The sequence below is a fragment of the Manduca sexta genome, chromosome 12 (assembly GCF_014839805.1).
Source record: "Manduca sexta isolate Smith_Timp_Sample1 chromosome 12, JHU_Msex_v1.0, whole genome shotgun sequence".
Lineage (NCBI taxonomy): Eukaryota > Metazoa > Arthropoda > Insecta > Lepidoptera > Sphingidae > Manduca > Manduca sexta.
The window spans coordinates 10,688,675-10,699,542 of record NC_051126.1 but is presented as its reverse complement, the minus strand read 5'-3'; the positions used below and the strand labels follow the sequence as shown (position 1 = coordinate 10,699,542).

The following is a 10,868-nucleotide window of genomic DNA, read 5'->3' as shown; positions in this document are numbered from 1 at the left end:
AGGTACATGGTATATTAAGGTAGTTGTTTTAAAATTAAAATCAATCTTTGTGATTGTTGCTTCACCGTTGTGGCTTTGGTATAGTTAATTAAGCATTTATATTTTTATAAATACCAAAATTACGAAAATTTGTCTTTGTTCGAAATAAAATAAGCACTGTAATTACTAGAAATACAACATTATTTTCTTTTTTGATATACTAAATTAATGGGGAGCAGTGGCGAAGCGTCTATAACCCGATTCCTACCAGCTTCCCTTTTAGGTTTATTTACGTGTGCCTTTGTTTTCTTTCTGTTAAAATGGCTAGGATTTTTTTTCCTCGGGTAACCTTTTGAAAAAAATCACTCTTCGCCACTGATGAGGAGTAATCTTTTACTCTGCGAGTAGATACAAAATTAAGTAACTAAGAATCAATTTTAGCTCGTTCGGGAGGGCTAAGTCTATCGAACTATTACGATAACCTGGGTTCGAATCTTTGGATTTGTTTTAAACGTTTCACAATATACACTTCTGCAAGACCTTTGATACAAACAGATCTGCAGGAAGTCTATAGCGCTAAATAAAGAAAACCAACGAATCCATTTCTTTATTTATAACTTAGGATTTTTTTAATCGAAGACATCTTTTCGCTGAATTGATATAAAGATTTTCTTGGCATATAGAACTATCGATATTCTTAAAGTTTTCCTTATAAATAGATAACGTAGAAAAATGTCTGAAATAGCACAGGTTTCTTTAGATATGTGGGTGTTTATCTGTGGGTATCGAAGGCCCCCTTCGTCTCGCCAATTACACAAAATTTCTTTCCATCAAGGACAATGTTCTATTTTTGTGTTCTATTAAATAACTGCTTACCAGAATATTCTTTCACGAGAGGGTGAATGAGGGAAGCCCGCAACCACTCACTTTTGGAATCTATTTTTGTTCATCGCAACAAATGTTTCTTGCTTAACCGAACAAAAATGATATTCCCATTAAATAATGATTTATCCGCTGAAAGGTATCTTTATAAATATTTTTATGTTAATAATTTATTACAACGGGTTGAATTCATATTTATGTTTTTGTGTATATATTTATTAACAAATTGAAACATTGCTCGCTATAGTGGCTCTCGGAAACAAAGAAAGGCAAGTTCGATATAATATGTTTTAATAGAATAATATGTTTCCTAGTAATACAAAATATCATATTTTGTACATCGATATTGATATTTGGACACGTATTAAAATTTATTCATTTATTTTTGGAAGATTTACAAACAAATAACATCAGTAGAGGTTAAACACAAAATAATCCTATGCTAATTACAAATCGTCGGCAGTAAATTTAAAACGTAATTTGTTCATAGAAATCATCAATATATATTTAATGTCCTTTCCACCCCCCAAGAAAGGATGTATACATAAATCAAGGAAAGCGACCACAACTTACTTACTAATATTATGATGCCAACAAGTTTATTGAATTAAGCTTTACATTTATTTATTCCTAATAGAAAACAGCATAGAACGAACCGTCGTTAGCAAATTTTTAAAACATTTGTATAGGTAATTGAAATACGTAAGATGTAACTTTGACTTTTCAGACGACTTACGCGATAAAATCCAAAAACTAGTATTACTTCCACCTCTAACATTTCTGTAAACATAAGGATAAGTAGGTAGGATAAGTATAGGTTTTCTTGGTAGACAACGGCTTGACTGTGCCTCTGGCATTGCTTTAGTCCATGGGCGGCGGATGCTGCTTACAGTCCCGGATCTTGAATTTTTTTAGGCGGGGCAAAATCTGGATATTGCCGCCCCCGACCACTTATATTTTTACGTTTCTCATCATCATCATCGTCATTTCGCGCCCCGCGGGAAATAATGTATGTGTTTCATGTACTGAACGTCTCAGTAGTCATAGTTGCGTTAATGATGAGTTGTCTATGCGTCAGCCAAGTCCGCCGTCCGGGACACGGGCTCTGGCTTACCAACCCCCCTCCCCCCACTAGATCCGGGGCTGTTTGCTTAACATAGGGCGGACCGCTCGCTCGTTTGTCTACTAAGGCAACAAAAAAAAGGAATCACTATGAGTAAATCACAGTACACCAAATATAATAGCAAACGCATAGTTATTTAAATATATCACTTGGAGGCTTTTTGGTTGATGATTGACTGCGATACTTTACTAAGTTTAAAGATCGATTACAGTTGACTTTACGCGGGCACGAATTTTGATATTATTCTGAAAAAAAAATTGTATTCTACATTAACTTGTATGGTAAGATATATTTTATATCGGCTCGGATAGCAACCACCGTACACAAGGTGTTAAAACCCGCCATAGTGGCCCACGTAAGTGTATCGCGTTCCGGGATTAGCCTGTGTATATTCGGTTCCAACAGGCCGGCATAATTGTGTCGACTGCCGAGGGGTAATCATCTCTCGTCAGTCGACATTCTATTGGACCCCACTCCACTAACCGACAGGTGCAGTATCACTTTGCCATATCCGTACATATATATATTAAAAAATAAGCTGTTGAATAAGGTTAATATGGATTAATATAATTTTTCAGGAATTCATCAAACGAGCATAATGAACACACTTTTCCCCGAAAGGATTAAGAGGCCTCACTTTGTTACAACCAGTTTTTAATCATGCTTTGTCTTTTAAGTTATGTAATATGGAACAAGACTATTGTCATATTGGGTAAACTGATAGGAAGTGATTATCGTCGCTTATAAACGAACACAAAGCCAGTAGAATCATTGTCAACTTCAAGAAAAGATAGAAGATTGTAGAGGGAATAATTTGTATTTCAGCATATCTCAACTGACTGTAGGAAACTCAATAACGGTGAGTTCATTCAGTTCATTATGATAACGTTGAGCCAGCGCATTCGCGTTATACATTGTTATATAGATAGACAACACTGGCTTTAAAATGGCTCTACAATTTCTACATTAAAGTGAATTTAATGCAATCATTTTTAAATTTATTTTACAAAACGTGAACCTTTATTCTTAAGATATTACTTTATATCTTACATAACGACTTTGATCATTAAAATGCGCGCTAAAACAAATCACATCTAATACTTAATGGTAAACATAAATAGCTTATCGATACAGAAGGGAACCGATATTAAAACGTCATAAAACTCTGGAGCGCCGCTGCGCAGTTTGGGCGGGCGTCTCGACATCTCCGAACAGGCCAGTCGACCGAGCGCCGCCGCACGAGACAGCAGTGTGTCGCGAGCTTTCGTGTTCGCGCGAATACGACATGTGTACTGAAACTTTGTGACGTTCGTGCTCCCATCCGAGCGATTTCAATTGTGTTGACGATTTGTTAAGGTGTCTTTGAGTGACGTGAATTTTCGCATTTCCCCACCGGTTAATTGAAACGGATGTGGCTGGATTTTCTTCGTGAAACTTTCGTTTCGCGTCGGATTTAGCAGGTGCGTTTATTATTTTCCTTATAATTTAGACGTTAAGGTGAATTATACGCGGGTAATAGCAATACTATTAAAATTATATTTATTACGGTACCATTAATTATAGCACTAAGTGTTTTATTTAATCTTACATTTTCTTGACAATAATTATTACAAATATAAATATTTAATAAATTATTGGTTTGTTATATTTACATTTTTATTTAATTATTTTGCAATAATTTTATAACGAGTAAGTACCAACGCTACTTTTACGTGCATTGGATGTATGATATTAACTACATAGACTTAATTAAAATCATTTTTATTGAACACAAATTGATAGAGCTAATTTAATATGTTATCTTCATTGAATATATTGAAACTATGTAAATTGTCGTGCTGTTTAAAATCGCCTAATAAAAAACACTAGATATATACGATTATATACATCTTATTTTAATTATAATATTTGGAATTTAGGTTCTTAGGAACCTAAATTATAATTGCATATTAGATATGCAATTATAATTATTCGGATACTGAAACTAAAAATGAATAAAATACGCATTATTTATAAGAATATACATCTTTTTTAAGCGTTTTATTATGAATAGTGCATTAATTTCGGAAATAATAGCAGTTACGCATAATTCCGAATTCAAATTCAATTATATTAATGAATTAATAAAATTATAATTATTTGTATAAAATTTACTTATTTTTAACCGGAGGGTCGAACTTCAAAGATTTCTGTATGTTAATTAAACTCATGCGTATGCGTGGAACTTTAGCTTTTTCGAATTTTGAGTGTCTACGTAATATCAATTTGGTTGAAAGGCGAATCGCATTTATCTTTGGTTAATTTATTTACGAGACAGTTCCAAGTGACAAATACTAATGGCCCGGCAGGAATTCACGTCCCGCGGTAGACTACGTTTAGTCTTACGGCCAATTTACATCAGCCTTTTACAGTATTGGAAGACTATTTACATCTGTCATCACTAACGTTATTAAAACCGACTATAAAAATGGAGTAGACAGTCAATAAGTCATATTTTTTTTTAAATATTGTTATGTTAAGACAATTTATGAAAATATAAAGCTGTAATAATATGGTAATTGCGTGCCGGGCTAGCCGATGTAGTGATGCAACGTCAATTTATTGAAACAACATGACCGCGATAGGTTAATAGTGAAAATTACAATGAACATGCTAAATATTTAATTCATATCTCATATTTCTGTAGATATATTATTATAAAAATACAAAAAAAAAGAATTATAACTTTAAGACATCGTAGTTAGTACATTCTATAAAATAGTTGCGTGACGTAAAGGAAAACTTAGACGTCCTCAGCGATTAATAGTGCTACTAATTTAAACTATCAATAACTTCCTATGCTAATATTATATATAAGTAGTGAACTTCACGAATTTAGATGTTCGAGGTTATCTTTCGAAATATTACCTAATTTTTTTTACGATACAATACAAAGGTAATGCGGAACGTTTTAATACTTTCCATCTCAAGTGGATTTTACGTGAATAGGAATACAAAGTAATGAAAAGGGTAGGTAGGAGTTGTAACATGTCCTACGTTATCAGTTTAGTACCAGATAAAAATATTCCAAAAAGGTTCGACGACTGACGTGAATAAAACTGTCAGACGATTCTTATCTAGAATCTAGATTGCGGGGGTGTAGAATTTTTAATATCAAAATTAAACAAGTTATTTTAACTAAATATGAAACTGAATGATGACGACAACTCGCCTGGTGAGCGATATGATGTCTATGAACAATAAGACACAATTCAAAGCACTCTATGGTGTTCCACTTCGCTCCATGCCGAATACAAGACATTATAGTCTGTTCAGAAAGAGAACCGTCCTGGGATTTGAGGTCGCTACTGTGCTTAATTATCTTTTTTGTTTAGTTTCGCTATGTTTCTAGACAAAAAGCACTCAAAACATCACGTAAGATCATTGAATAACAAAGCAATATGATACATGAGTTTAACATTTACCAGATGACGGGGAAGTGTTGCCATGTAAAAATTGTAAAGTTAGTTCACTTTTTCGCCACGAGGGTACGCTTTCTGAACAGACTATACAATACGTTAGGGTTTATTGTGCTGCTTGGCATAAATAGACGTAATGATAGTACTTACCTCCTTGCATGTGACATATTACTAGTAGTTAGAATGAAAAGAGTTTTAAGTTTTCAAAAATTAGGTGTTTTTTTTTATACTTACACGAAGAAGTGACCTCACTGCACTTAGTAAGTGGAATTGGTTCAAATAACATGTCGACTTACGAGAGATGATTACTCCTCGGCAGTCGATACAAGTATGTCTTTTGGAACCGGATATACACAGGCTGATCCCGGAACGCGATACATGTGGGCCACTATGGCGGGTTTTAACAGCTTGTGTACGGTGGTGTTAATCCAGAATATGTTCTACCCGTGTGCCAAATTTTATCCAAATCCGTTCAGTAATTTCAGCATTTATTTCTAACACATAGCCAAACATTTTTTTTTCGCTTTTATCGTATTATTAAGATATAAAACAAACACATCTTTATATTATCACGAGGGACAACCTTCATTAATAGACTATAAACCAATATCCACAAACCCAATCCCAAATTATATTTTGCGTTCGAAAACTCTGCCATAACTTCCCCGATCGAGAGTTGTAACTTAATTATCTCGCGACACTAATAAATTGTTTAGATTACATAAATCCACTACCCGTAGTTATTCTCATAATATGCGGTTATCGGAACCCTTATCCGACGACGAACAAAAGTTCGAGATATCGGACAATTCGTTATGGAACTCAAATGGAGTTGAGCAGGCCATATTGTTAGACGCAGCGATGACAGGTGGAGTAAAGCGCTGAGTGGTGGCCAAAACAAGGCAAGCGTAGCGTGGGCCATCCAGCGGCAAGATAGGTAGACGACATTGTAAGAATCGCGCGTCGAACCTAGTTGCGATTGGCTCGGGACCGAAAAAGATGGCATGATGTGAGAGAGGCCTATACCCAGCAGTGGGACTCTACAGGTTGTGGATGATGATGATGAACCCTAATAAGATAAGAAACTTAAATGCATAAATAGCATCACGCGAATCCTTTCCTAAAGGTAGGCAGTAGTGTACCACGTTCACATTTCGTCAGCTAAGCACGTAATAGCGGGTCGAGTCTATTGCCATTTTGAGGCACAATTCCAGACTCGGACTAGCACAGCACTAAATTCCAATATTTTATACCCCATCAGGGAATCAAACCCAAGACTTCGGGAAGGCAGTCGTACCGCAAAATAACTACACATACATACATACATAACATCACGCATTTATCCCCGAAGGGGTATGCAGAGGCGCAACTAGTGCACCCACTTTTCGCCAAGTATGTTCCGTCCCATGATGTTATAGGGGGCGAGCCTATCGCCATATCGGGCACAAATTCCAGTCTCCGGGCTGATACTGAGCAGAAAAACCCAAATATCACTTTGCCCGACCCGGGATTCGAACCCAGGACCTCAGAGCGCTATTGTACCGGACATGCAATACAACTACGCCACCGAGGCAGTCAAAATAACTACACCCCCGACACTATTTTCTTTGCTTACCTCTGAAAAGGAAAGAGGCTGATACCGTATGTTTTATTGATAAAGCTTTGCACACTGCATTTATTTCTTATACGGTTACTGCGAAGTGGCCTCACTGCATCCATATAGAGTTTCGATTGTTGAAAGTTGATTATCCCTCACCGTGGGCACAATTATGCCGGCCTGATTGAAACCGGATATACATAGAACCCGACCCGCAATACACGTACGCGGGCTACTATGGTTGGTTTCGTACATTGAGTAAGATGGTCGTTATCCGGGGGGATACAAATAACCTAACATCGGCAGGATCCGTCAGATATTGACCGACATGATAAGTATTGGGATTTCTTGGTATCAGCCTAGAGTGTGGAAATTTGTTACACATAGATATATTGTATTTTGATTACAATTGAAAAGGGGAAAAGACGCGATGCTATGTATAGTCAGTCAGTCACATAAGTAGCTAAATAAATTAAAAACTTTAAAACGCTTTTACAGATTAACTACAATCGAAATATTCGTTTTTATTTATCTAAAATAAAGTAAACCTTGTGAAAATTATTTCAGTGAAGAAAAAACTATTATGGATAGGGGCACAAAAGTTCAAAGTCTATTTGAAATTTTGAATTTGTTCAGCTTCTTTTGTTGCTGTCTGTACATATTGTGTCAGTACAAATATATACACAATCTGTATATTGTATATCCTTCGCAACCTATCCTATTTAATCCTTCTTTAGACGACCTAATAAAAGTCGAAGGAGGTCGCTAGATGCGGGTCGCTCCCAATAGTTCGATCTGGAAATCTTTCAGGGTACGCCCATGTTCAACAGTGAACGTCCTACGGCTGATGATGATGATATCCTTCGCAATTCTGTACCACTAAAGTCTTGCCATATCCCAACAATTCCTTTGTCGTCATGAAAATACGAGGGCGGTGATATTTTAAAACGTTTCCCGCCCATTTGATTACATAACTTAGATAAAAAAACCTTCATGGACGTTCTATTAATATAATGTCGTTCTAGCTATTGAGACTGAATTTAACATAGATAAAAATAATTTTAACAAAAAATTAAACCGCCTTCGAAAACCACTCAAAACCAAAAAAATAATTTCACATAACAGTTATATATTGGATACCAATTTTGGAGTCGGTGCCTAATTAAAATTGCTAGTTAGCTAACTAAATATAACTAAATATAGCTATATTTGTTGCATAGTCCATCTATGAGCTACATTTCTTTCAAATGAATTAAAAGGAGTAGATTCGCGTTTCTACTAACAAACATACACAGTGAAAGGTGTAATACCAAGCACATGTATGGTGTTTCATCTTTTTCTTTCCTCTTTTTTCGGGGCAGGGAGTGTAATATACCCACATTTGACCAGCTATATGTAACAGGGGAAGAATTTGGGTAGTGTACAGTTCACAAATTTAAATATTTCCTTAATAGCTTCTATTTGCTGTGCTGCGGCGGTGCGTTCATTTCCAGTGACGATCTGACTTGCTGACTTTGTACGCTAGCAGCACATTGTTTTCGTATATTTCTTAATGTATTTATGTAGCTTAACTAGCAATTTTAATTAGGCACCGACTCCAAAATTGGTATCCAATATATAACTGTTATGTGAAATTATTTTTTGGTTTTGATTGGTTTTTGAAGGCGTTTAATTTTTTGTTAAAATTATTTTTATTTTTGCTTTTTGTGTTAGTAAAAAATAGACCGTCTCAATGGCATAGTTGTGTTTCGCTCACGATACGACTATCGCGCTGTGGTGTTACACCTCTGCCTACCCCTGAAAAGGGGAAAAGGTGTGATGCTATATATATGTAAGAAGTAGATTCAAGCAAACCTAACGAAAAAAACACAACTGATATATTTCGATCATACTACAACTATCGCGCTGTGGTGTTACATCTCTGCCTACCCCTAAAAAGGGGAAAAGGTGTGATGCTATATACATATATATATGTATGTAAGAAGTAGAGTCAATTAAACCCAACCCAAAAACACAACTGATATGTTTCACACACAGTACGACTATCGCGATGAAATGTTACGCCTCTGCGTACTCCTGACACGGGGAAAAGGTGTTATGCTATATGTATAAGTATGTGAGAAGTACAGTCAACCAAACTCAATGCAAAAACATAACTAAATACGTCACAGGAAAGCTAAATTCGCGATTTCGTTTTCTTGGACGACATAATTATTCTAGTTTTTTTAATTTTAAAACCAAACTACCGAAGCGATGTCGAAAAAATTTTTATGGGACCAATATGGAGAGAAATTCTTTCGATTAAAAAAAGAATTTTCCAAATCGGTTCATAAATGAGCGAGTTCTGAGGTAACAAACATACAAAAAAAAAAATCACTTCGAATTGATAACCTCCTCCTTTTTTTGAAGTCGGTTTAAAAGAAGTCGTGAACAAGAATACGTTGATGTAAGTTCAATCGCTTTGTCTGCTCACATCTTTCAGTATGAACATCATTGTATTCCGGTTTGAAGGAAATTAAATCCGCGCTAATTATTTGAATAGAGTCTGTCACCTAATGTCACAGGATAGAAAAAATGCAATTTGCAGCATAATGGTTTCTTATACATATATTTACACAAATCTTAGATGTATACTACTAGTTTTGCGGATTTTATCGCTTTTTTTAAATATATATTTCTACCGACGTTTTGAAGACTGCAGCATTCATGGTCAAAGGCCAGATTGAAGTGTAGGTCATTCGAAAAATTATTATAAAACCTACCTATAATGATTTCATTTCTTTACGCTAATGTTAGACATTATAATTAAACTATTTTAAAATATAAAAACCGCGATTAAATGTGAAAATAGTAATATAATTAATAATTTTAATATCTATCTACCTTTTGTCAGTTATACAACATTTCTAAAATTTAAGAAAATGATATTAACATAAAAATCGTGATAAAATCCGATAAATAATTTTATTTCTATGCAATTTAATGTACTCTGTAATTAATAATTCTAGTTTGCTTTGATGTTGTTTATTATCAGGTAAAGCACATATTAGAAGTTAAAAACAACATATTAATATATTAGTTATATTTAAAGCGATATAATTATACAGTAATAGCCTACATGCGCTATTGTTGTTAAAGCGAAACTCGTCGCAAACCGAGCGTTTTAGGTTACGTGAGTGATTGAATAAAAGGGTTAAACCTTTAAATAGGCTTAGATAGGATTGACGGCTTAATGTAAACAACGATAGAATATTTATGGAAAGGAAAATATTTTCGGAAACCTACACATGAGGTTGGTTTGGTGGCGTTTTGCTTACATGGTATGACTGCCGTGCTGAGCTCCAGGTTTGATTCTCGGGTAGTAATGTGACATTGGTTTCTTCCATTCAGTATAAGCATGATGTCCCCAGTAAATAATAATAACTTTGTCCCCTAGTATAAGAATCTAAGAAGGTGGCCATATATGTATCATTTCTGGGCAGGATACTTTCAAGGTACACACTTTCAAGGTACACCTTTTTAAACGAGAGCTTCTTTGGATAGGGAAAAGGGACAGTATAATATTATAATTTATTTTCTGAAAATGTGTGGTGGTGCATTTATTAAGTTACTGTAATTTCTAAATACACATTCCTTAGCGGACCTATACGCTAGTTCAAAGTATAAAACGTATAGGATATATCGAGTAGATCATGAATATTAAACAAAATTCTACCAACCGTCGTAATATTTGACGACTCACTAATGAGTGTGAATGAACACAGAAACAAGGACAGTATAATATGTAAGAGACTTACATACAAGAGTGGCATAAATATAATTTTATCTT

The 10,868-nt window shown here is 35.0% G+C and overlaps 1 protein-coding gene across 1 annotated transcript in view; it reads left to right on the top strand.

Moving 5' to 3' along the window:
* Nucleotides 1-3,211: 3,211 nt before the first annotated feature.
* The window catches only part of LOC115440753 (protein eva-1), a 98,332-nt gene continuing 90,675 nt past the window's right edge, over nucleotides 3,212-10,868 (top strand). Inside the window, exon 1 of the mRNA XM_030165191.2 lies at nucleotides 3,212-3,444. The gene's annotated coding sequence lies outside the window, so the exon portion shown is untranslated. The remainder of the gene's footprint in view (nucleotides 3,445-10,868) is intronic.